This window comes from Petaurus breviceps, unplaced genomic scaffold (genome assembly GCF_028583685.1).
Source record: "Petaurus breviceps papuanus isolate PSGF00001 unplaced genomic scaffold, PetGlider_PUasm1.0 220, whole genome shotgun sequence".
NCBI classification, from domain to species: Eukaryota; Metazoa; Chordata; class Mammalia; order Diprotodontia; family Petauridae; genus Petaurus; species Petaurus breviceps.
The window spans coordinates 4,751,973-4,777,467 of NW_027185876.1; the positions used below are offsets into that span (position 1 = coordinate 4,751,973).

General features: G+C 39.8%; 1 long non-coding RNA gene across 1 annotated transcript; it reads left to right on the forward strand.

Moving 5' to 3' along the window:
* The first annotated feature begins 1,991 nt into the window (after positions 1 to 1,991).
* On the forward strand, positions 1,992 to 25,495 carry LOC138166092 (uncharacterized). The gene is made up of 4 exons (XR_011169527.1): positions 1,992 to 2,216; positions 14,206 to 14,331; positions 24,838 to 25,014; positions 25,406 to 25,495. It is a non-coding gene; the product is annotated as an uncharacterized lncRNA (long non-coding RNA).

Below are 25,495 nucleotides of genomic sequence, written 5' to 3' on the forward strand. Positions count from 1 at the left end.
ATTATTTCATTTTCCTTGTCTGTAAATGAGACTAATGATACTTGTTGGCAGAGCTATTTGTAATAAAAATACCTTACACATTAAAGAAATTATTATGCTTATAAAAATTTTTAAGGTGGATAGGTATGTGGCAGAATGATCTAAGTCCATTCATAAGCACCTACCTATACCATGCCGTACACTTATTAGGACTCAATAAATATTGAATTAAAAAAATGCAATCAACAATTAGGTAAATTAAACATTAATTTCAGTCCCTTGGCTTAAAAAGAAAATTTTTAAAAAGCGGAAATATGCAACCAATCTCTGTATTAGAACAAAAGTCTAGAGCACTCTTTTTATAAATATTCCATTTCCATTTTCAAACTTAGGGCAAGAAAACTGAGAGTCACCATCTTTTGTTCTTCCAACTTTTCTGGTATTGTGAAAGACCTTAAGAAAGAACTTGCCTGTGATCCTAAAAGGCAGCATTTCCTGCCAGTTTTATTTTCTCTTTATTCCATTACCAGTGGTCTTTTTTATTTACTTTCTTCAGCTACCCACATCCTCGTATCCGGTCGATTTTCTCATTTGGGGAGAAACAGTACTTCACCACTAAATTCGACCACTAGACCACCTTTTCCTCGATGAGGCAATGGTTGGGTCATAATTGAATTTCTGCTGAGCCCATTATATGGAGTCCTAGTGATCTCAAACCCCAGAAGCTGCATTATTTCCTGAGCTTTTGCTGTAAGCCCACTCAAAAGTTAATATATTTTATTTTATTTTATACTTTTCTGGTGAAAAAGCTTTACTTAAACATTCAAAGCCATAGCTAAGCCCTGCCCCTTGGCCTCTTCAGTAGCTTCCAGTGATGATGGTTAAGTTAACCACACAGACTGACTGATCATACACTGAGAGGTAAGGAGCTATTTCAGGCAACTTAATTGTTCCAGGGGTGGCACCCACAGGCCACCTTTCTTCTTTTCTGCCTCTATCGTTTCTGCATTCCAATCCTTTTCCCATTGTCTTGACCCTCTCAACCTCCTTTTTCTTTCTTCTTTCCCTGAGACAGCCCCTGACATTTATGAGCATTATGCCCCAGGGATAGATTGCATTCTGTGAGCCAGATGTTGGCATCTGGTTTGAATAAGGGCTTCCTTCTCCAACCCCTCCCCCCCTCAAACAAATGGTGGTACACACACCAAAGTCAAAGGTTCCTAGATTTAGAGCTGAAAGGCAACTCAGAGACTGCCTTCCCCAACCCCTTCATTTTCCAGATGAGGATCCTGAAATGTGCCCAGGAAATAAATGGCAAAGCTAGTTTTTTAACCCAAGGCCTCTGATTCCAAACCCCACATTCTTTCCGTGGCACCACAATGCCTCTCTGGAGGCAAATTCACCGATGCCGGTAAGGGCAAGGACAGTTCTGCTCTGGTGGGCAGCTAGCACTAGTTGACTAGAAGTTTAACAATGGTTCAGTCCGATAACATCTGACAGCTTTAGAGCCTGGAAAGAGCCTCACCTTATGGACAAACAAATGGTTGCTGAATTCTGCTCCCTGGCCTTTGTCAGATCTGTGGAGCTAGAGGCAAATCCTTCACTGTGCCAGCTTCTCCTTGTGTAAAAGTGGGGCTTAAAATGCCTACCCCAAGAATGAAGCGGTGAAGCTTAATTCTTGTTTTTACAGCATTGTTGATAGAGCCAACCTGGTGTTAGTGTGCTCTCTGGGCTCCAAGTGACTCATTCCACCTCTGTGATGCAACAGGTAAACAAACTGGGAAGAATTGAGATCTACCAGATAACATCGGATCCCCTCCCCCCCTTTCCCTTCCCTCTCCTTTCCCCACCTCCCTCTACTTCCCTCCCCCTTCTCTTCCTGCCTTTCCTGCCTCACTCCCTCCTCCTTTTCTTCCTTACTACTCCTCCTCTCCCTCCTTTTTTTCCTCCTCTTCTCCCCCTTCCTTCACCTTTCCCTCCTTTTAACTCCTCCCCTCTTTCTCTCTCTCTTCCTCCTCTCCCCAGTATCTCCTCATCCTCCAGCCTCTGATACATGATGGCTTTGTGGCCTGGGGAAATGATTTACCTTCTCCAGGCTTTAGGCAGCTCTCTGAGATAATGACTGGCAGACAAGGGGCAGACCTGGATCGGTGATCACTTGAAACCACTGGTCCAGTCCCTATCTGTATGCTAGGCTTGGGTCGACTTTCTGCTATCTACTAGCTGTATGACCTTGGGTAAGTCACTGACTTCTCCAGGCTTCAGTGTCTCATTTTTTAAAATGGGACATTTGGACTAGATAGTTTCTAATGTTCTTTCCAGCTCTAACCTCACTTCTCTGGGTCTCAGTTTCTTAATCTACAAAAAGTGGGCATTATGCCAGATGACTTATTTGCCAAATCCAATGGCCTTTTCTTAGTCCTCATTCTCCTCAGCCTTTCTTCAGCCTTTGATGCTGTTGATCACCCTTTTCTCCTGGCTGCTCTCTTCTCTCCAGGTTCTCAGGATACCGCTCTTTCCTGGTTTCCGTCCTACCTGATTAATCCTTTTCAAGCTCTTTTGCAGAATCCTCATCCAGATCACACCCTTTTAACTGTAAGTGCCCCCTCAGTGTTCCCTCCTGGGTCTTCTTCCTACTTTGCTTTGTGATCTCATCCGCTCTCATGGGTTTAATTGCCATTTTATGCTGAGGTTTCTCCAATCTACCTAACCACCTAAATCTCTCTGCTGACCTCGTCTTTCATCTCCAGCCACCTTTCAGATATCTTATCCAGTAGACAACTTCAACTCAACATGTCTAAACCACAACTCATTATCTTTCCCCCTTCCCTAACCCTCTCCTACCTTCCCTGTTACTATAAAGACCAAGAGCATCCTCCCAGTCCATCAGGCTCACAACCTACGAGTGGTCCTCAGCTCCTCACTATCTCTCACACCCCCATATGTATCTATTGCCAAAGCCTCATCTCTCAAATATGCCCCCTTCTCACCTCTGACACTGCCACCACCCTGGTGCAGGCCCTCATCACCTCATGCCTGGACCGGAGCAATAGCCTGCTGGCGGGTCTCCTGCCTCAAGTCTCTCCCCACTTGAATCCATTCTCCATTCAGCCATAAGTGATTTTCCTAAAGCACAGGTCCGATCATATGATACTCCCTCCCCGACAATAAACTCCAGTGGCTTCCCATTGACTCTGGGAGCAAATACAAAATGCTCTGTTTGGCATTCAAAGCCCTTCCTAACCTAGCCCCCTCTACCTTTCTAGTCTCCCACATACTCTGATCCAGTGACACTGGATTCCTTGCTGTTCTACAGACAAGCCTCTCCATCTCTCAGCTCTGGGCATTTTCTCCAGCTGAACTCCATGCCTGGAATTGTTTCCTTCCTCATCTCTGCCTCCTGGCTTCCTTTAAATCCCAGCTCAAATCCCATCTTCTACAGGAAGCCTCTCCAAGTCCCTCTTGTTTTTAGTGCCTTTCCTCTCTTAATTATTTCCCATTTATCCTGTGTATAGCATATTGTACATATGTGTTTACTTGATGCCTCCCCCATTAGATTAGGGGCTTCTCGAGGACAAAGAGAACCCTTTGCCTCTTTTTGTATCTCCAGGTTTGGCATAGTTCCTGGCACATACTAGGTGCTTAATAGGTATGTATTAACTGACTAATCTCTTCACTACCTTCCAGATTAGATCCCATAATTCATATTTATAGCAGAACACAGAAATTTTGATGATTCTTACTTGAATTTGAAAGTGTTTGGAGGGAGGTTGGTTATGGTGATGTCGATGAAAACTTGTTGCCTTTCCAAATCAAAAAGTTTGGGATTTGTTGCTTGGTGTTTTTTTTTTAAACCCCAGCCCCTTGCAGTAATTTCCTTATTGACCAGGGCTATCAGGTTTTCCAAGAGGGTCTTATCTGCAGGCTTCAGCAGGTACCTGGCTCTGGAGCTGTCAAACAGGTTCAGTGGGATTGCTCAGATGCTTGAGAGACAGAGGCCAAGCTGGGTGAGCTCCTTGCTTTCTCCTTTCAGGGCCTGCAGGCTTTGACCTGCCAAGAGGTGCCCAGACAGGGTCTAATCTGTCACACAAATATGCAGGAGCAAAAGTGGTAACAGCCTCTTATCACAGTGATTAGCAAGGACGGGCCAGGAATTCTCCAACCAGAGTTCAGGGATAGCAGCTTAGCAAAGCCTCCTTCTGCTGTACAAGTATACTTGAGGAGTGCCTAGTTTGTAAAATCCAGATCAGATACTAAATTACCAAGTTTACTTATAGGAATTTATTGGGTTCAGTTTTTCTCCAGCTACCATCCCCCTGCCCCCAATAACTCAACAATCCTAAAATAACAAACCAACATGAATGCTAGAGAAAAGCCTCTTGCCATTTAAGCTACTGTACTATTTTTTTTCCCCTGGGGATTAAATCCTGTCCCAGCAGGGGATCAGGACTTTAATTTACTAATGTAAAATAGCCTTTTCTCCAACTGTCTACCCTGCTTATGATTTCAGATTGACGAAGTGACAAAAAGTTTTCATTTTGTTAATATTTTCTTGATAACACAAAGATAATTATTTTTTGGTGAGAAAAAGGCCTAAAGTGGAATTACTATTTTGCAATTGAGGTTTAAAGCTACAGCTGCCCTTGGAAAGGGAGCAGAGTAGGGATATTGGGCAAGAGTTCATCCATATGGTAAGAATGGTCGAGGACCCCACTGTGGCCAACAATGCAGGCCTTCGCCTTCATTGCCCCTTGTTGGCTTTTTAGAGGCTACCTCCCATTTCTGGAATGCTTCCCCTCTTCATCTCAGCCTCATAAAGTCCCTAACTCTTTTCTTTGTTTATTTTAAAAGGTCAGCTAAATAACCACCTCCTATATGAGGTCTTCCTAGACCCCCCAGCTGCTGGTTCCTTCCTCCCAAAAAACTGCCTCACAGTTGTTTTGTCTATATTTTTGCAGGTTTTCTTAACCACCCAGTAACAGGACAGGGAGCAGGGCAGGCTAAAATGTCAGTCACCCACTGAGCCAGCAGAGCTACTGAGCATGCTCATATGCCTTGCTCCGCCCCTTGGGAGGAGAGTTTCTTGGCAACCACTCCAGTTCAGAGGCATGACTTTCCCTTTCAAGCACAAGCTTTCAGGGCCAAGAGGGGGAAATGGCTGCTACATCACTTGGCTTCCAGTTGGAATGTACTAGGAGTGTCTTTGCGTATTATTCTCTTTCTCCCTCAGATAAAACTGTCTTCTCTCTTGGCTCCTTGAACCCCCAGCCAAGACTCTTATTCTAAAAATGCTAACTTGGTTTTTGTAGAAATAAATCCCAATACAGTACAGACCTCTTTCTTTCCAAAGGTACTCTTAAAGGTTCTAAAGGTGGTAACAGTTCTAAGCCCTTACTGCCATATAGACTACAGAGAGAGAGAGAGAGAGAGAGAGAGAGAGAGAGAGAGAGAGAGAGAGAGAGAGAGACAGGCTGTGGCTAGCCATCCCTCTAACCTGGAAAGGTGAAGGAAGATAGAGAATGAGCTTAAAGCATATAAAGGGGGTGGGGGGTTCCCCTTCTAGAAAGCACCGGAGAAAATCTCCATTGTCAGTCTCATCAACAATTACCAGACATTTTTTGGTCTAATCAAACCCAGAAGTCTTTGGGCTACATTGTAGTGACTCTCCCACCACACAAGACTCCTAACCCAGGCTAGGGTTAAAGTAGCTCTTAGCACAGCCCAAACCTATGAATCTACAAAGTCCTGAATCTCTGCTTTTCTTTCAATGGCATCCTTTCTCTACTCAGTTCCATCTTCCCTCTGTTTCTGCTTCTTCCTTCCACCTGTCCTTTTTCCTCAAGGTCATGGCAAAACTAGAATGGGGAGGGGGTGAAGAAGAGGAAGGAGGATATTGGAAAATATCAGTTTGAAATGGATCCATTTCCTGGATCTAATCTAGTTAGTGATGTGATAAATGTAGAAGGGATGGCTAAGAAAGAAAGAAGAAAAGGAAGGAAGAAAGGAAAGAAAGAAGGAAGGAGAAAAAAGAAGACATTTTTCCTCTCTTGGCCTTAATTTCTTATCTTTAAAATCAAGAGGTTGGGTTTGGTAGCCTCCAAGTTCCCTTCTAGCTCTTAATTCATAATACTAAGATCTTTGTCTGAGACAGAAGTGAATGAGAGGATGGGTGAGACACAGAGAAATTCTGAGTACATGGGGAAAGTTGAGGTAGTCTGAATTAGGTGGGTCCAGTCTCCTCAGTAAAGTTGGCAATGAGGTCATTGACTGAGAATAAGAAAGGGGGTGGGGGTGGGTAGAGTTGGAAATTTAAGGCACGTGGAAAAAGTTGGGAACAACAGGTGTGGGAAATGGGATAGTCTCATGGTTAAGGATGAATAAAAGAATGCCCGGGGCGGCCAGGTGGCTCAGCGAGTAAGAGCACCAGCTCCTGTGTCGGGATGACCTGGGGTTCAAATCCGGGCTCAGATACTTAGCACTACACCCAGAAATAACTGGCCATGTAACCTTGAGCAAGTTACTTAACCCCGATTGCTTTAAAAAAAAAAAAAGAATGCCTAAGCAGCAGTTAGTGCTGCTAGTTGAAATTAAGAAGCTAGTTGAAATTAAAATCAGATCCTTATCAGCTTTCCAGGGCTGCTGAGAAACAAATATAAGCTAATCATTGTGAAAACACTCCCCAAAATGAAAAGCACTATTAAAATGTAAGATGTTAATATTTTTATGATGAAAGGCAACCCACAGTGTGCCTGGGAAATCAAGTAATTAGAAGAGATATTAGGACAAATCAGTGCTTCCACTCACTAAAGAATGTAAATATTTTAAAATATCTCTATAGCAGTTAAAACTTTCTACTAACAAATGCCTTTATCAGAAGAACATTCTCATTTGGAGTAGCCAGTACAGAAAGTGACATCTGGGCTGTGCACTCAAAACTGCAACTTTTTATTGTAAATACTGAGATTCCACCAAATTATCTTAATTGATGTAAATTCCACAAACATGACTTATTTATATTAACAGGAACTTGATAACACAGAACAGAGGATGTATTGGGTAAGTTTTGGGTTTTTTTTACAGAATTTGGGTAAAGAAAATGTTGGTGGGATAGTCTTTCAGTCTTAGGTTGGATATTTCCTTGTTGGTTTCTATTCTTGTAGTGATTTCTCTAAATAGACTTGTCCTCATTTTAAATATTATTCTTATTATCACAAAATTTTAAGCAGCTATTTTAAAAGACATTGGGGAGTAGAAGGGACATATTGGGAAAACACAGATGATATAAAAACAAAATAAATCAATAAAACTGAATGGTTAAAAATGATTTCAATTTGAGGAGTAGAATAATTTTCTCTTGAGTGTTTTTATTCAAGACAAAAGTGTTTTATACTTGTTTTACTTTAAGCATCAACCTTATTATGGACAGAGCTGACCAGTATATTTGGAAGTTTTAGACAAAGATTACAAGACTACATTTAGGTGGAAGATGAGCAACTTCAAAGTAATTTACCTTGTGACTAAATCAATTCACTTCCTAAAATGTCACCGAATTATTACTACCCCCCAAATGGTGTTACTAACTACTTTCTCACCTCTACAAAATCTTTGGAAAATAGTCTAGACACCCTGATTGACGTATATCAAAGCCATTCTTGATAAAGAATAAGAGAAGCTTTCCTAAGCAGAGCCCCTCTTTACATTCACACAGCTGTAGAACCCTCTCCCTCCAGAAGCTGTCCCTTCCACTTTTGGATAACCCTAATCGTTCACTAAGGCTTACCTTACCTTGGAATTTGCCAAAATCTACCTCTGTGACTTCTATCTGATGCTTCTAGTTCTGTCTTTTGAGGCCAAACAGACCCTTCCATTGGACTCTCTTCTGTTGATCGATTTTTAATCCATACCAGATAGCTTTACTCCTTTATAATATAATTTGAAATCTGGTAGATCTGGCCATCTGTGCCCAACTTTCCTTAGCTGGGTTTTGCAGTGGGATACAGCACTGGAACCTGGAATAAAAAAGACCTGCATTAAAATCTGGCTTCCAATACTTACTAGCCATGTGAACTCTGAGCTAGTCATCTAACTGCTCTCTACCTCAGTTTCCTAATCTATAAAAATGGGGATAACAGTCCTTGCTTCCTAGTTTTGTGAGGACAAAACGATGTAGTTTTTTTTAAGTACTTTGCAAACCTTACAATGCTATATAAAATTACCAAGCATTATTAGTCAACTGAAAAGTGTCTCTGATATCAACTTATTGTTTATTGATTTCCCAAAAACATCTGAACTTGGTAGTGGAAAAAAGTATCCTTAGAGCTCCTCCGAGGTGCCTCCCAAGCCTATGTTAAGACCTTTAGTACCCACTTTTGAAGGCATAAATGAGAGAATGGATATAAAGTGCTTTACCAACTTCAAAGCACTGTATACACATGCCACTATTATTATTCTTATACAGGGTCTTTTGAAGAATGCAATAGAGATAATGCACATAGATTTTGAGCTGGAAAGGACTATAGAGGCCCTTCTCCTCTAGAAATCATTGTCTTATTTTACAATTGAGGAAATTGAGGTCAAGAAGGGTTAAATACCTTACCCAAGGTCACACAGATAAATGGAATTTGAATTCAGGACCTCTAACTCCAAACCCAAGACTCTTTTTACTTCATCACACTTCAGTGAACCTCTAGTTAATCATATTCATGCACAAGGAACTGTTTGTTTTTCAAAGATGTTGGCCTCTCTTATGGATGATGTCCAGCTTAGAGTCCACGTAGAAGGGGGATTATCTGATGACAAGAAGATCCTCCAGATGCACCCATTTGAAAATGACATTGTGCCACCTGAATCAAGCCCTGCAACATTTCAGAGTCTACTAAAGGAAATCCATAATTATGCAAAAGCTTGGCCTGCTTATCCACACAGGAAAACCAGGTGGACAAAGAATGTCATCTTTTTTAACATTTGTATCTTTCCAGTGCTATTATTACCTGGCTGTGAAACATGGAACATCACAATTTCCAAAGAAACACATCTGTGGGTCACATAAAGGGCAGTGAAGAGATATTCATCTATTCATAAAGCATAAAGAGATTGTGGCACATTAACAAGGACAAAGAATTGGTGGAAAAGATATCTGTCAAAGATAAGTGGACCCAGAAAAGGAGATCAGTCATGTAGCAGAAGTGAAGCTGAAGAGACAGACAGTTTATGTGCTATATTAATATCCATATAATGTTAAGGTATCTAGAAGAAGGTGGCCGGGATGAAGGGTGGACACATAGTGGATGATTAAGAGAGGATGCAAGCAAGATTTGTACAGGATGATAAATCTACTGGGGTGTGACATCATATGCCAAGATGGCGGCAGTGGTTGGAATCTCCTGGACGTACAGCATTGTCCTGGGCATTGCTGCATGCTGGGACCCATGTGCAGACCTGCAATGGGGCCCAGACAGCAGCAACCTAAACTCCCTGCCTTAAGAAATTTCCTATCTATCGACAGGAGCCAGAAAAGACTGAATGCAAACATATGAAGTTGATCTGAATAAATGTGGCACTGTGGTGTTGCATTGATCAAGATGAAAAATGAGTTAGATGCCACTTTAACTTTGTGAAGATTGTGCAAAGAAGGCTCCTATTGAAACATACATCAATTTCATCTTATTTTAAGCATTCATTTAAAATTTGGGATTCTGAATTTTCTCCTGCCCTCTTACCCTTCCTCCACCCATTGAGAAGTCAAGCAATATGAAATCAATTATATATGAGAAGTCATGCAAGACACATTTCCATATTGACCATGTTGCAAAAACAACAACAAACCACCAAGAAAGATAAAGTGCAAAAAGTATGCTTCAATTTGTATCAGAGTTCATCAGGTCTGTCTCTGGAGGTGGAGAGTATTTTTGATCATGTGTCTTTTGGAATTGTCTTGGATCATTGTATTGAGCGGAGTAGCTAAGTCTTTCACAGTTGATCATCATTACAATATTGCTGTTACTGTGTACAATAATGTCTGGGATTTTAAAACGAAAGGCATTAAAACCACTTTTCTTTTTTTAAGTCTGTAGAAGCAAAAGAAGAGGTCAGGAAGTATAAATGGATTTTTCTGGGAGTCTGCCTCTGAAAGGGAGGAAAAATAGAGGATAATTGCTGTCTATGTTAACTTTTTTTTTTTTTAATCTGAATGCAAGGGTGACCCTAGGCACCTGTCTCTCCCTCTTTGAACTGCTGGGGAGTGAGACTTGACCCCAGGCAAAGGGCAGAGAGATTAGGAGAGATATCTCCTATGAGAAGGCATTAGAAGTGGGAGCTTAATGAGAAAGTACAAAGCTAAGGTTAGATGGTGTAATAGAAGGGAGTACACATTGTTGGGCCCCACATTTGGTCTCCTGCTTGTCCTTGGGAAGTCCCAGGTACTTTCTCTTTCTCCTCCTTTTAGGAAGGCCTTCCTGTAGAGAGAAAGAGCCCAGACCATTAAGGCAAGAGGTAGTAGGATTTTATGGGAAGATAGGTGGTGTACTAGGTAGAGTGCTAGGCCTGGAGGTAGGAAGACCTAGTTTAAATCTGTCCTCTGATGTTTACTAGCTGTGCGACTCTGTAAGTCACTTAATCTCTGCTTGCCTCAGTTTCCCATCTGTAAAATGGCAATCATAATATCATCTATCTCCCGGGGTTGTGAGAATCAAATAAGATAGTGATTTGTAAAGTACTTAGCAAAAGCCCCTGGCACATGGGAAGAGCTATCTAAATGTGAGTTTTTAAAAAAGAATTTATTTAGTTTAGTTTATTAATAATTTATTAACCAGTTATTGTTGTTATTGGTTGTTGTTTATGGGAGAAATGTCCTCCAATGCTGAAAGTATATCACTTCTTGCCCCAGCCTATAGTAATCCAGTAATGCTGAAGCTCTAGGTTTCCCTCCTGATCTCTGAGCCTCCCATGATTGGGGGAGACCGTAGATTGTCCAGGATCATTTTGGGCAGGGTGACAGAGGGCTGATCTGCTATCATGGCAATCTTCAGATCCTTGTACCCAGTTACCCAACTCATTCTTAGCATAAAAGGTTAAAGATTGACGATTCTCTGCCATTTCCTTCTCCAAGGTCCATACCAGTCTCAACTTGGTAGGTTAAAAGGCATTCAGAATTTTAGAATCACAGGGGAAAAGGAGGTACCTGGATCTGACTTCTCAGACTCTAAAGAAAAGACAGTGATGGACAAAAGAGATTTGCAGAAAGAGCCAAGAGTTTGGGGGATCCTTTACCTCCCAGGTCACCTTCCCTTTTGTGGACTCATAGCTGCCAATTTGGTGCCCTCTGAATTCAGCCATACATGGAGCTTTGACCTACTTTTCCTGCTTTAAGGCTCTACACATTGGATTACAAACCTGAAGGAAAACTGATATAAAGAAAGTTATTTTACAACAGAGAAAGGAAAAGGGAAGGGTACTTATTTATAGATCTCTAACATACAAATTAATTCATTCCAGTGGTGATGGTGTGCTAGAAAATCAGCTATTAGGAAACATGAATTCTAGTGCTGGTTTTTCTACTTACTAGCTATGTGATCTGGGGCATGCAAGTGCCCCTCTTTGGACCTTAGCTTCCTAATCTATAAAGTGAGGACATTACACAGGATGAACTCTAAGGTTCCTTTCAGCTCTGCTAATCTCAATTTGTATAAACTGGTGGTTTCAACCTATCAACATTCCTTCCCAAAGGCAAAAATGTAGGGAATTGTTTCTAGTCAACTCTTTTACAAGCAAGCAATTTTCAAGGTAAACTGCTTTTCTTTTTTTTTTTAATGGGTCCAAATATAACTACCCCTCTACAAGACGCAGTAAAAAAAAACTATTAAAAGATTGTGGCGCAAAGAAATGTTTCAGAATGCCAATGAAATGAAGAACTCTTATCTTTCTGGAACGTTAGTGTTTGCCTACCTTAGGATAGGAGGGATCGATTAGGTGTTTCTCCTAATAGCTCACAGGGGATTATAACAAAAGCAAACACAATTCTTGGTATTCTTTTCAAGACTTGTGGTCAGTCTTCTCACTTGTCAAGTTTGAACTGTGGAATTTAAGGATTTCCCGAGATTGTAGTTCATTCTGAATTGAGCTATTATCTAGCCATCAGACCTCAGAGTTGGATGAGAGATCAGAGGTGATCTAGCTTATCTCACAAGTGAACAGGATTTTCTTCTACAATATATCATCCAATTGGTCACCTATGCTTTGCTTAAAGACCTCTAGGGTGAGGGACGAATTGCCTTCTGAGGTTGCACATTCTACTTCTGAATAATGCTGATTGTTACAAAGTTTTCCTTACCTTGCAAAATCCGTCTTTCTGAAACTTCCAGCTGTTCCTAGTTCTGTTTGCTGAGGCCACACAGAACAAGTCATTAGACTATTTCACATGACAACCTTACAAATACTTAAGAAACTTCTCTTGCCCCACCTCCCTCATCCCCAACATCTCCCTCTGACCAAGTCATCTGTTCTCCAAGATAAACATCTCCAGTTCCCTCAACTGATCCTCAAATGAATCATCAGAAGGCAAAGATAATTCTTGGGAGAGAGAACCAAAGCAAAATAAGTGTTGAGTGGTTCATTATCATGCCATCATTGGATCTGAGTTTGAATCCCAGTTGCAAAACTTAGTAACTGTGGGATCACAACCAAGTCTCATAATCTTCATAAGATGGGGATAAGTGAGGGCATGTTTATACTATTTACCCCACAAAGTCTAGATGAAGAAAGGACTTTTTAAACCTGTAGAGTATTTGGAAGAGGGCATGATGGTGAAAGGTTTTGAGTCCATGAAATATAAGGTTTGCTGCAAATAACTGGACATGTTTAGCCTGGAGAAGATAAGATGGGGGAAGGAGGAGGGAGAAATAATAAGTGATCTTCAAGTGTTTGAAGGGATGTCGTGTGGAAGAGGGATTAGATTTGTTCTGTTTGATTCCTGAGAACAGAACCAGAGACAATCATTAGAAGTTGCAAAAAAGGCAAATTTAGACCAGGAAAATGTTCTAAAATTTAGAGTCATTTAAAAGAGGAGTGGACTGCCTCAAGAAGTGTTCTCCTCCTTGGACATCTTCCAATTGAGGCTGTATGACTGTTTGTTGGACATTGTATAGTGGGGAATTCTTTTCTTTTTTGAGGGGGGGATTCTTTTCTATATGCATTGGACTAGATAATCACTGATGTTCCTTCCAAATCGCAAGGTCTATGATTCTGTAAAATAAAAGACAGGCCAAAAAAAAAAAAATCAAACATGTTAAAGGTTACAGATGCAAAGAGACAAGTACCCCCACTAGCCATATCTGATAATGCATACAGGTTATATATTGAGATCAAATTGGAAATCAGTAGACACCAGTGTCCTTCACTGGCATCCATACAAAGGTAAAGTCCGTAGCACGTTGGTTGAATCCTCTGTGGCAGCTGAATGAGAGGACATGGACAAGAGTCCCAGAGGTGTCATCGTGGATAGGATGTAATATGCTTCATTGCAAGGAATACTTACATCAGTGAAATCACAAAAGTATAGAAGCCTATGATGTCTAACATTGCATTATCTTCTAATTTTTTGTGATATATTTTTAGATTTAGAGCATTGATCCCATGAGAATTTATTTTAATATGAGTATGAGAGATCGATCCAATTTAATTTTTCACTTTATTGTTATCTAATTTTTTCCATATGTTTGCTGAACAATGAATTCTTTCCCCAGTGTTTTTATGATCTTATATTTATCAAATACTAGTCTATGTGTTTCTTTCTAATTTGAATTTATCTAATCTGTTCCGTTGATTTACTTTTCATTCTTACCAGATACTTTGGAATCTGGTAGATCTGAAAAGGGACATCATTCCCATCAGGTGCCCCCACTTTTCCTGAACATTCTTGATTGTTCAGAATGCATATTTCTAACTCCTTCTGAATTTTATCTTCAAGAACAATCCCTCCTGGGGCTAAAGTTCCTTCCAGAGTTAAGGTCAATTCAATTTCCAAACGAGGCCACATTTCTTCTTGCTGTGAACTAAAGGTTTACCCTTGGCTTGCTATCTCTGACACTGCGTTCTTCATAGTCTTGCTACCATTTTTCTTATTTATATGAGCAGAAAAGAAAAATCACAAGATTAAGTCTTGACTGCCAGTTTATATCCTAAATCCCAGTTGTCTGTTACTATCACCATTACTATCGTTTCCCTTCCCAGACATTTGAATTCTTCAGGAGAGAAACAGGGAAAGGATTGCCAGTAAAAGCTTCACCTTGAGTTTCTGGGATCACTTCTAAGGACATGCATTTTCTACACACCTTCCACCAACCCATCTTGCTCCAGGTAAAAATCTTTGTGTCTGAGGGAGTAAGAAGGAAATTAGCAAAGAGTTTCATTTCTTTTTCTTTCTATCCCCTTGCAGTTTCTACCTTATAAAGCATAGATGCTTAATAAACATTTTTGAACAAATATAACAAAATAATTTCCTAGGGTGTTGACCTTTGAAGTAAATAAAAGTCATGCTAATAACCTGTGATTTCCTTGAGGTCAGATCTTCCCAAATAGCAACTTACCAATAATTTCAGATAGGTTAAATGATGGTGCCTACCATCACATTGGTAATAAGTGACAGGGGGGAGTTATACCCTAGAATGAAATAGCACTTGATTCATTCAACAGCATGCTACCTCTCCTAAGATTATATACCTTGACTAAGTCTTTAGGGAAAAGGAGAGGAAACACTCATCCTACAGCAAAGGAGAACAAGAGTGTTAGGGTGTTCTCTGCTATGTAAGAACTGATATTCTCTGTATTGATAACAGCACATTTGATTGTGAATATCATATGATATGTGAATATGACATATACATATCATATCAGATAGTGAATCCAATGCACAATTAGGGAAAGATAAGAATGGCAGGAGATATATTGGAAAGTATGGTTCAGAGACAAGGAATGAAACAGACCAAGATTTATAGACTAATGAAATACCTCATGGCTTTATATCTTGAACACTTTCTTTGAGAAAAGAATGAGTAAGTGCTGGACGTGGTTAGCACCATGAAAAAATGAAATCAATTGTATTTTAACAGATGGGGAAAGATTTGTTATTAATATGGGAGTTATCCTTGAATCAGTTTTCTATGCATAGTCAAACCTTCAGCCTTTCAGGGTAAAGATCAGAATTTTTAGAACCAAGAAGAAAGAATATTAAAAAGAAAAAGATATAACTGAAACAACTCGATGTCAAGCTATTTAAATGACTAATTAGCAATGAAAAATGGAAATGAACAACAGAAATGGCATTGACACAAATTATAATAATTTTATGGATAAGTTTAACTGAAATAAATCTATTAATTCAAGGAGACCAAAAAAGACTAGAAAGCACCTTAGTCAGCAAACATTTGACTTTACCAAATAGTGAGAGATTGGTGATGAAAGACACTACTCATTAGAATAACTGGTTTGTAAAAACCATCTTGTGAAGGGAAGTCAGGAAGGTTGGTAAATGATTAAGAACAATGTCACCTAAATCAAAGAGTAGTAGCAGAGAGTAAAACCAATTTAAAGAAAGCTTTGCAAGACATCCAACTAAATGGTCATCTGAAAGGCATTTAAAGATGAAATGGAAAAAAAGACAGAAAATAGAAGAAAAAGCATTTGATTCAGTAGAGCAAAATAGGCCTCCTTTAAAGATTTCTAACAAACAAACAAAAAAAAAACCCCTCTGTTCCACAAACCTGTGGTTATAAACATTAGGCAAGGAATAAAACATTAAGGTGTGTGCCTGGCAAAGCTGTTGCCACAAAGACCAAGTTAAAACAGAATTCTCTATGGGGGTGAGGTTTCCCATATGCTCCTATTAGTGGATGACATTGCAACGGTTACATCAAAGCCTGGAATATTATAAGGCCCTCAGGAAAAGATTAGTAGCAATTCAAAAGAGTTTGGTCCGACTGGCAATTTTGGAAAAAACAACCACCACCACAACCACCCGAGTGGATGAAAAAATGTCTATTGCCTAGATTATGATAAGCGTTTGGGTGGACAACTCACAGCACTTGTACATTAGAATGTAATCTGAGACAGAATTGTAGATCATTTGGGCCTTGTTATTGTTGTTTGTCATTTGTCTTTTGTTCTGGAAGCTGACCAGGACAGCCGAGAGATTGTGCAAGTGAACTGGATTTAAGTGAGGAAGGGCTATGCTAAGTCACCAGCCTCATTCAGTTCTTCCCCGAAATCTGACTCTAGTAGCAAGATATAGATGTGGATGACTGGAGCTGACCCTGGAGGCAAGAGGAAACCTGGCATTTTTTAAGCTTAGGTTTTTATCAGGTCTCAGTCTGACAGAGGCAATGCCCAATCAGTGATTAAACTAGGTAAGAAATGAGACTGAGAATGGCCTCTTTTATCCAGTCCCCCCCCCAAAAAAAATCTGGGAGGGGAAGACCCTCAGGGTTTCTGGCCAAAACAGAAACAATTGCTATTTACATTCACTCTGAGCCAATGGGAGCCCAAACAATGACCAAGTGGGGTATGGCCTTGGACCTATTTTTGGCCAATCCGTGACTGGAATTGTAATGAAAGAGGAGACTCGGCAATTACCTTTGGGAAATTGTCAAGTTCTTTTAATGACTCAGCTTTCCATGGAAACCAAGGTCTATCTTTTTAATATCAATTTTCTGTTGATGCTGTTGCATAGCAATGACATATGGAATATAACAATCTCCAAAGAATTAAAAATGAATGTCAGAGGGCAGTGGAGGGGCACATGGTGAGTGTGAATAGGCTGTAATATATAACCAAAAAGGAACTTCAAAGAACAGTAATAGAAGATGTCACCAAGTAAAGAGGTGGTAAAATAAATAGAAAAATATGTATTGAGTGCTTACTGTCCTCCAGGCAAGATGCTAAATGCTGGAAATACAAACTTGCAGGATAGTCTCTGCCCTCAAGGAGCTTACATTTTAATGGAGGAAGACAACAGGGACTGAGAAATTATATATAGAGTCATGAGTCCCAGCAAATGAAGCAAAAGCTCACTTGGTAGAGCCTAACATGCCAGGGGCTAAGTCCAAGGTGAGGGCATATGGAGATATTATCAGAATGGAGGCAACATGCTATGAAGATGTCCCTGGAGCAGAATAGGTAGGAAAGGGATAAGGATGAAGACAAGAGAAAGTGCTCCATGGGTCTTTGTGGGAAGGAGAAAGTGAGATAGACTGCTGGGTAGACAGGTACATGTATCAAACTTGCAGAAAGTCATGGTCATAAGATGGGGCAGGTATGGGTAGGTTGTGATCTTCATCCTTGAGGAACTCCCAAATCAGTGAAATCCCAGATCCATTTGAATGCTGAAGGATTTTGAGTGTATTTTATTGTACTTAATTAAACCTTATAAGCATTTTTAAGGTGGCCCCCAAATAAATAAGGATTACCTCCTATATTCTTCACAGATAGAGATTAATATCTGTAAATCTCTCCCCAAATAATATGAACATTCAGTATTCTCATGCTGTATTTTCTTTTTCTGTCAATAGGAGAAAATGAGGCTTAGAACTGAATGAAACTCTTGTGGGTCACATTACAAACTTCAAGATAGGAAGACAACCTGGTCAGTTAGATACACCACAGTTGGCCCATTCGTAATTACCTCGTAATTAAATCTTGACTATTAAAAAAACAAACAAACCAGTTAACAATTCAAGTCAAGAAGCATTTATTAAGTCCTTACTGTGTGACAGGTGCTACACTAAGTCCAGGGAATACAAGGAAAGGTAAAAAACAATCTCTGCTCTCCGGGACCTTATAGCCTAATAGGGGAGACAATTCTAACAATTATATAAAAAGAGGCTATATACAAGATAAATTAAAATACCTGCAGAGCAAAGGAGATATAAGGTTAAAGAGGGCTGGGAAAGGCTTAATGCAAAAAGTAGAACTGGGACTCAAAGGAAGACAGGGAAGCCAAAAGGCCTATGTGAAAAGCCAGAGAGTTCCAGGCATTTAAACAGATTATTCAGAATTCTTCCCAATCTCCTGGGAGGAAAGGTCTGATCAAGGGAGCACTTGAATGGTAGGCCTACTCAAGGTCAAACGGTGAATGAGCGGTGATGCTATGGCCCACTTCCACTCAAGGAAAGCCTTTAGTAGGGAAAAGAATTCTGTAGAAGTGGCTTCTGTCCGTGTGGTAAGCTGTCAGTCTTTCAATGTGTGGGCAATGCCCATTTTACTCTACTAAGTAATTTGGGTGGAGGAAGGGATTTGGTTGAAGAGCCATGAGGCTTCCTAATTAGCAAACCTCATGAGCAACGTGAGACTCTTTAACCTCTTCTGACTCTTCCAGGTGCTAGGGTGACTCTCCAAATCACAGATGATAGATCATAAGAGATCAAAGCCTTCTGGTATTTTCCCTTGCACGGTTATCTTAAAAAACAAAAAGTTTCCTTTGGCTAATGAGGAGAGATACTTTACCAGTAATTGTGAAATTCGGAGAAATGTGTAGAAATCAGTCAGCAAGCATTTATTAAGTGCCTAGTGTGTATCAAGCACTCTTCTAAGTGTTTGGGGATACTTAGACAAAATGAAACAGCCCCTGCTCTCTACAAAACAAACTAACCCTGCTTTCTAGGGTAGGAGAGAAGGTATGCACATATAACAGATAAGGACAGGGTGTGGACCTTGGATTTTTGGAACTCCCAGTGGGGGAAACACCTCTCAATACAGTTTAGAGTCTTCCTAGTAGATTGAGGGCCCAGAGATGTTGCCTAGGATCACACAGCCTTTATGTGAAGCCAGGCTTAAACTCAGATCTTCCTAGCTTCCATTCTAATTCATCTCGCTACACTGCCCCTTTATACACATATATATATACAAACTATTTACAAGGCACATTTAATGTCATTTTATTTGGAGCAATAGTACTATCTGTTGAGGGAATCAAGAATGGTTTTATGCAGGAAGTGACATGACCTGAGTTTTTTTAGGTAGTTGAGGCACTGTGGCTACTGTCCCAGCTCCCACTTGCACTGGCAAGTTGGGCCCCCAGAGAGTGGGTACACATCTCCCAGTGAAAGTGCTAGGGAGAAACCCCTTATGTCTGGAAGTGGTTTTTCCTAGTACTATCACTCATATCCCACCCTCCACTCCCCTATTGATTACCAGTTCATATAAAATAGCCATCCAGGCTTAATTAGCTTTTAGAAATGGATATAGTAGGAACAGGTGGTACAAAGGATCTTCTAACCTCCTCTCCTCCTTACCTCCTGGTGCCCAACTGGGATATATCATACCCATACAAAGTCTAGGGGAAAATGGGCTCACGCTTAAAGAATGTGATGGATGCAGCAAAGGGTTCTGGGAAAGACTTTTGCTAGAGTCCTTTCTTCCTCTTCCTGGGGTTCTCACAAAGTTCTTTCTGGGCATGGGGAGCTTTCTATTGGGATCCTCTAGAATTCAGAGACTACCTTTCCTCAATACATTTAGTTTGTTCTTGACTCCTGATAAAGACATTGATGTTAGTTTTTCCAGAACACTGCTAGATGCTAATGAGAAGTCCAAATCTTTTGACCCTTTGAAGTTCACAAGAGCAGTCCCAGTCAAGGGAGGGCAGGGAGAAGAAAGAGACTCTTCCCTCCTCCCCTTTACCAAGCAATTCCCTAACCAGGGCATGACTGGAATTGCTCTCTTTTGCCTTGCCCCTGGAATACTGGTCAGACACTTGAATGCCTAGGTTCCAGACTGCTTTGCTACTTTATATAAATCCTATAGGGATTGGTTCATTCTTTCCCCAACTTAGCTAGCTAGTTTGTTTGCACTTAGTTCAATGCCCTTATCTCACTGATTAATTCAATAGATATGTTCACACCTTGAGGAGAGCTGGGAAGAGTGGTCCACTGAACAACACCTGAAACAGACATCAGGGCCACCATGTTTTTTTTTTCTCTATTAGTTTCTTTAAGTGAGAGGGACAGCTAGGTGGTACAGTGGATAATGTGTTGGGCCTGGAGTCAGGAAGTTGTATGTTTCAGTCATGTCTGACTCTCTGTGACCTAATTTGGGATTTTCTTGGCAGAGATACTGGATAGTAGAGACACTGGACTCCAGTCTTCTTGACTCCAGGCCCAACCTCTATCCATTGTGCCACCTAGTTGCCCTGAGTCAGAAAGACCTGAGTTCAAATGGACCTCAGACACTTACTAGCTAGGTGGCATAGTAGATAGAGCACAGGACCTGAAGTCAGGAAGACTCATCTTCCAAAGTTCAAATCCCACCTCAGAGACTTACTGTGTGACCCTGGACAAATCACTTAACCATGTTTGCCTCATTTTCCTCATTTGCAAAATGGCAAACCACTCTAGTATCTTTGCCAAGAAAACCCCAAATGGAATCACAAAGAGTTAGACAAGACTGAAAATGAAAAATGACTGAACAACTTTAAGTGGGATGGTATATTAATTGATGAGAGATCTGGGACTAACCCTGAGGAAGAGCTGACAGGATTAAAAGGCCAACAAGTAAATCCTCACTTTAAGCCTTCTACCTCTAGCTGGTGGAAGAACACATTTCATTCCATCTAGTAGTTATCCACTAAGACACCAGGATCCATGCAACAGGGCATCCCCAGAACAATAATGAAATCAAGATTACCACTTGATTTCTTGAAAGGGTCTAAGGACATATGCCCTGTAACTTGGCTCCACAGTTCCTGTGACTGCACCAAGGTACTGTCCCTGCCATGTACTATATCTCCAGATAATCCTGTGTGCTCCTTGAGGGCAGGGATTTTCTCATTTTTCTATTTGTAAACCCTAGCTCCTAGAATAGTGCTTGATACACAGTAATGTGGTAATACATGGTAACATAGCTTGTTGTTTAATGGGTACTTTGCTGCAGAACACAGAGAGGATATCATATAACCAATCCATGTTACTCAAGTGATAGGGGCAATATGGCCCATTCACTTAATTAATAACAATTATCATTTTAAAGTCTGAAAAATAGTTCTCATTTGAACCTCACAGTAGCCCTGAGACATAGATGCTACAACTAATATCATCCCCATTTTACAGATGAGAAAACTGAGGCTTAAAAAGGTCAGTGACCTGCCCTTGATCACATAGCTAGTACATGTCAGAGGTGGGATTTGAACTCCGGTCTTCCTAACTTCAAGTCAGACACGATTTAATCTACCACACCTTTATAAAAAAATACTTCAGCATTTCAAATCTCCTTCTTGATGTCATACATGCTTATATTTTCTCAGGTTGCAAGCCTCAGAAGACAGTCTTTGTGAGTACTCTGAAGGGAGAAATTCCATCAACCAGTAGCCAAAAGTTTGGTGATCAGTCTTTCTGCCCTAAATAGGCTGGTTCTTGGGCAAGTTTTAGCCACACAGATCATCATTGGGCTATATTTAAGCCTTTCCACTTAGGCAGCACCTGCCAGAACCTAGGCTAGGCTGTCATAGGCTTCAGGAGCTCTGGGACCATGAGGAGACAGCATGGGCAGAATCTACCTTTAGAAAGGATTCAAGGAGCAAAATTAGGAATGTGACATTTGTGTCAATCCCTCTGTGATGCTTTTCCCTTTCATGGGTGTGTTATGATACTTTTAAACAACTGTATTTTGGAAATAAACCAAATGTTCAGGTCCATGGATGTAAGCAAAGTTCCTTTAACATACATCGTTTAGGAAGATATATGCTCTCCTGTTTCTCTCTGTAGAATGTGTGTATCAAGCATAGCTGTGATTCATACCTTAAATATGCATTTATTTAATTGAATCCTAGAGTAAACAGAGACATAAAACTCCAAAAGCCTCCAGGCAGTCTTGGTGAGTGCAATGGACTTTGTTTAGAAGCTTTGTTCTTTTTGGATTTCAGCAACCTCTGGGTATGTAATTATGAGGCTGCCATATATTGTACATGGGGAAAAAAGGTTTTTCTTATTAGTAAGTCTGCTTTGTATTCAATGAAAAAAAAAACTTTCTTCAATGAAAGCTCATAGAAATCATGCTTTACTAGTTTCTTATTGCATCTATTTTGAATTGTTGTTGGGAACTCATAGTTATAGGACTTTTTCTCCCCTGCTCAGAACTGAAAGATCAAACCCATATCATGCTAAAGGTTTTTTATTAACAATGGTTCAAACTAATTATTCTACATTACTAGAAGATCATTTTAATACTGTTTATAAGAACCTGGAAATGCAGGGGGGAAATATGGTTATTCAGCAGCAACTGGCTTTTAGGTAGAAGTCTGAACAGTAACATTCAAAATTTCACTGTTCTAAGTTAAATCTTTATATCAGATATTTGGAGGAAAATCTAGCATTTAAAAAATAGTAAGTGGAAAAATATACTAGATAATTCAGGTATAACAATTAAATTAATTTTTTTTAAATTGGATTATATGTGGATTTTTATAGTAAAGCTTCAAGTCCAGAGTTATTTTTAATATTATGAAAATGTTTGGGAGGAAAGTTATTACTTTTTGCAAGGTTTGAAGTTTGCCCTTGTTTACTCTGTGATCAGTAGTATGTTGATAATTGTCACATTTCTATTTTTGCATACATGCACACAAATATATATGTTCACACACTATGAATACATACATACATGCATGCATACATACATATATATATACCCATAGATATCTGTTAGTAACAAGTGATTCTGCATTCTGTATTCAATGAAATGTACATGCAGAAACACCCTCTACATATATTTCTATGTGAGAACCTTAAAAAAAAAAGTTCAGTTTGGAATTAAATTACAAGGAGGTTTTTGGTTTGTGTTTTTTCCTAAATTAGTTTGCAGCTATTCCAAGTCACACTATGTAACATGCAACCTTTACTCTGTACATTGAAGCTAATTCTTTAGTGCTAGGATAGAAAAGGTTGAAGTTTGTTTTCACAACATGTCTCAAACTTCAAAATGATTTTCCCAATAATTCTTTTTTGAAGATTGTTAATACTCCTTTAAAAAAAAAAACTTACAGAAGAGAACAAAGATGGTTCTGCAAAAGCTTAACTATTTCCAGACACTGAAAAACATTCTTGGTTTTGTTGGTAAGAAAGAGTGACAAGGTCAGAAATAAACCTTAGTTTTAATTATGGTTTTCTAAACACAATCATGGAATTTATTAAATGTTTTAAAAAGTTGGGCTAATAAGCAAATTATAGGGTTTTTAAAATTATGTTTTTACTAAATTCTCTGTGTGTGTGTGTGTGTATATGTGTGTGTATGTATGTATTTTGTTTCCAGGTTGAATCTAAGCTTTATTGTTTCATTTTTGCCTTTGTATTCCCAACACCTAGTATAGTTTAGGTGTTTAAAAAGTCCTTATTGATTGATTACTGTAAAGCTTTGCTGCTGCTGTTGTTCAGTTGGTCTGACTCTTTGTGGCCCCATTTGGGGTTTTCTTGGCAAAGGTACTGGACTGGTTTGCCATTTCCTTCTTCAGTTTATTTTATAGAAGAGGAAACTGAGGCAAACAGGATGAAGTGACTTGCCTGGGGACACACAGCTAGTAACCGTCTGCAGCCAGATTTGAACTCAGGAAGATGAGTCTTCCTGAATCCAAGCCCAGGACTCTATCCACTATGCTACTTATTAAAGCTTAACTATGACAATTGTAAATGAAAACATTTCTATACTGGACTGCCCAAGGTTACAGACTTTCCCTTTTTCTTTATCCTCACTCATACTGTCCTTCCCCTGGGGTTCATTCCAGGCAGTCTCCCTTGTACTTTGAAGTTTCTGTTCCTGTGACCAGGATGGTTGTTGATACATAGGGAGGGAATAGAGTCAATCCAAGTCTAAAAGCTAGCAAGCAATTTTTAAGTACCTACGTGGGGGTGGGGGGATGGGAGGAGGGGCACTGTGCTAAGCACTGGAAAACAAGTGGATGAGAAAAATGTCCTTCAGTGAAACCCTGAGGCTCTCATCCTTCAGCCTTCAAGCTCACTTATCACCCATTACATTCAGTCCATTCATCTATGTCCAAGACAAGCTTGCCTGAATTGGTTTCTTAATAAAATGTGACACAGCCTAGCTGAGGGCCATCCTATCGCCATCCAACAAACTCAAGGAATTACATTTGGTCTAGATCTGTGATTTCTTTGATATAAGGAATACCTGGTGAAAAAAAATCTCTATGCCAGTACAGATTAAACTCTTCCCTGTAATTTATAATCTTAGAACATTGCCAGGGAATACTGAAAGGTTGGTTAAATGACTTAATGAAGGTCATAGAGTCAATATGTGTATATCAGGACTAGAACCCAGATATTCCTGGCTTGGAGGTCAGTTCAGAGTTATCATTCCACCTGGGATTACATTTATTTCAATTTAAATATATAGGAGGCTTTGATACATACACACATTGACACACATGCATGTGTATGTGTGCACATGTGCAATCATGAATGTGTGTGTATGCACGCATGCATGCATGTGTATATCTGTGTGACTTTGGTAATTTCCTAACCTTTCTGGGTCCTAGTTCCTAATCTGTAAAAGGGTTGGACTAGATAGTCTCTTTCAGCTCTAAATCTATGCCCTTATGCTATCAAATTATAGCTACCTTTAAAATAAAAGTCAGACTTCCAAGATGTTGTTATAAAAATATAGATAGGAATGAATCTTAAACTTGGTTTGGAAGGGGAAATAGACTGGAGAACACTAAAGAAAGCATTTAGGTTTTCAGCCACATTTCCTGAAGGCTCTTTGAAATGTTAAACCATATTCTGTAAAAAGAGAAAAATAATTCACAGAAACAAAGGTTCTCTCCTGTCAAAAGAAGTAGCAAACATTCCTTGTCTTTTTCATTCAAATGAGCCGTCCAATGAGAGCCTGAATGGCAGCTGTAAATCTACTGACTCCAAGTGAACAAGCAGAACCCGGGGGAATGGTTTGTACAAAAACAACAACATGGTAGCCTTGGATCAGTGCCTTGATCAACTGTGATTCCAGAGGACACATGATAAAGAGTGCTACCCACCTCTTGAATGAGAGGTGAGGAACAAAATCTGCAGAACGAGCTAAACATTTTTGGTTAGGACCAACATGGGAATCTGTTTTTCTTAACAATGAAAGTTTTGTTTTGCTTTACTTTGTTTTGGGGTTTGTATGTGTGTGTGACAGAGAGAGAGAAAGAGAGAGGGGGGGGCGGGGGAGGGAAGGAGGGAGGAAAGGAGGGAGGGAGGGAGAAAAAGATGCTTGATAAATACAAAAAATTAATTTAAAAAATCAACCATGAAGAACAATGTAACTAAAAGGAAAAGTCATGGGTTGTAATTGATCAGCAAGGATATCATATCTGCTTAATTGCTATTTCTGATGATTTTCTTAATCTTTAGTACTTTTTGCTCATCATTCTTTTTTTTCTGTTAATTATTTCCTCCAGGAAGAACTAATGAATATAATCCCATTCCCCACAGAAAGAAGTTTCTAAATCATGAATAAATATGCATTCAATAAACCTCTCCATTTAAGC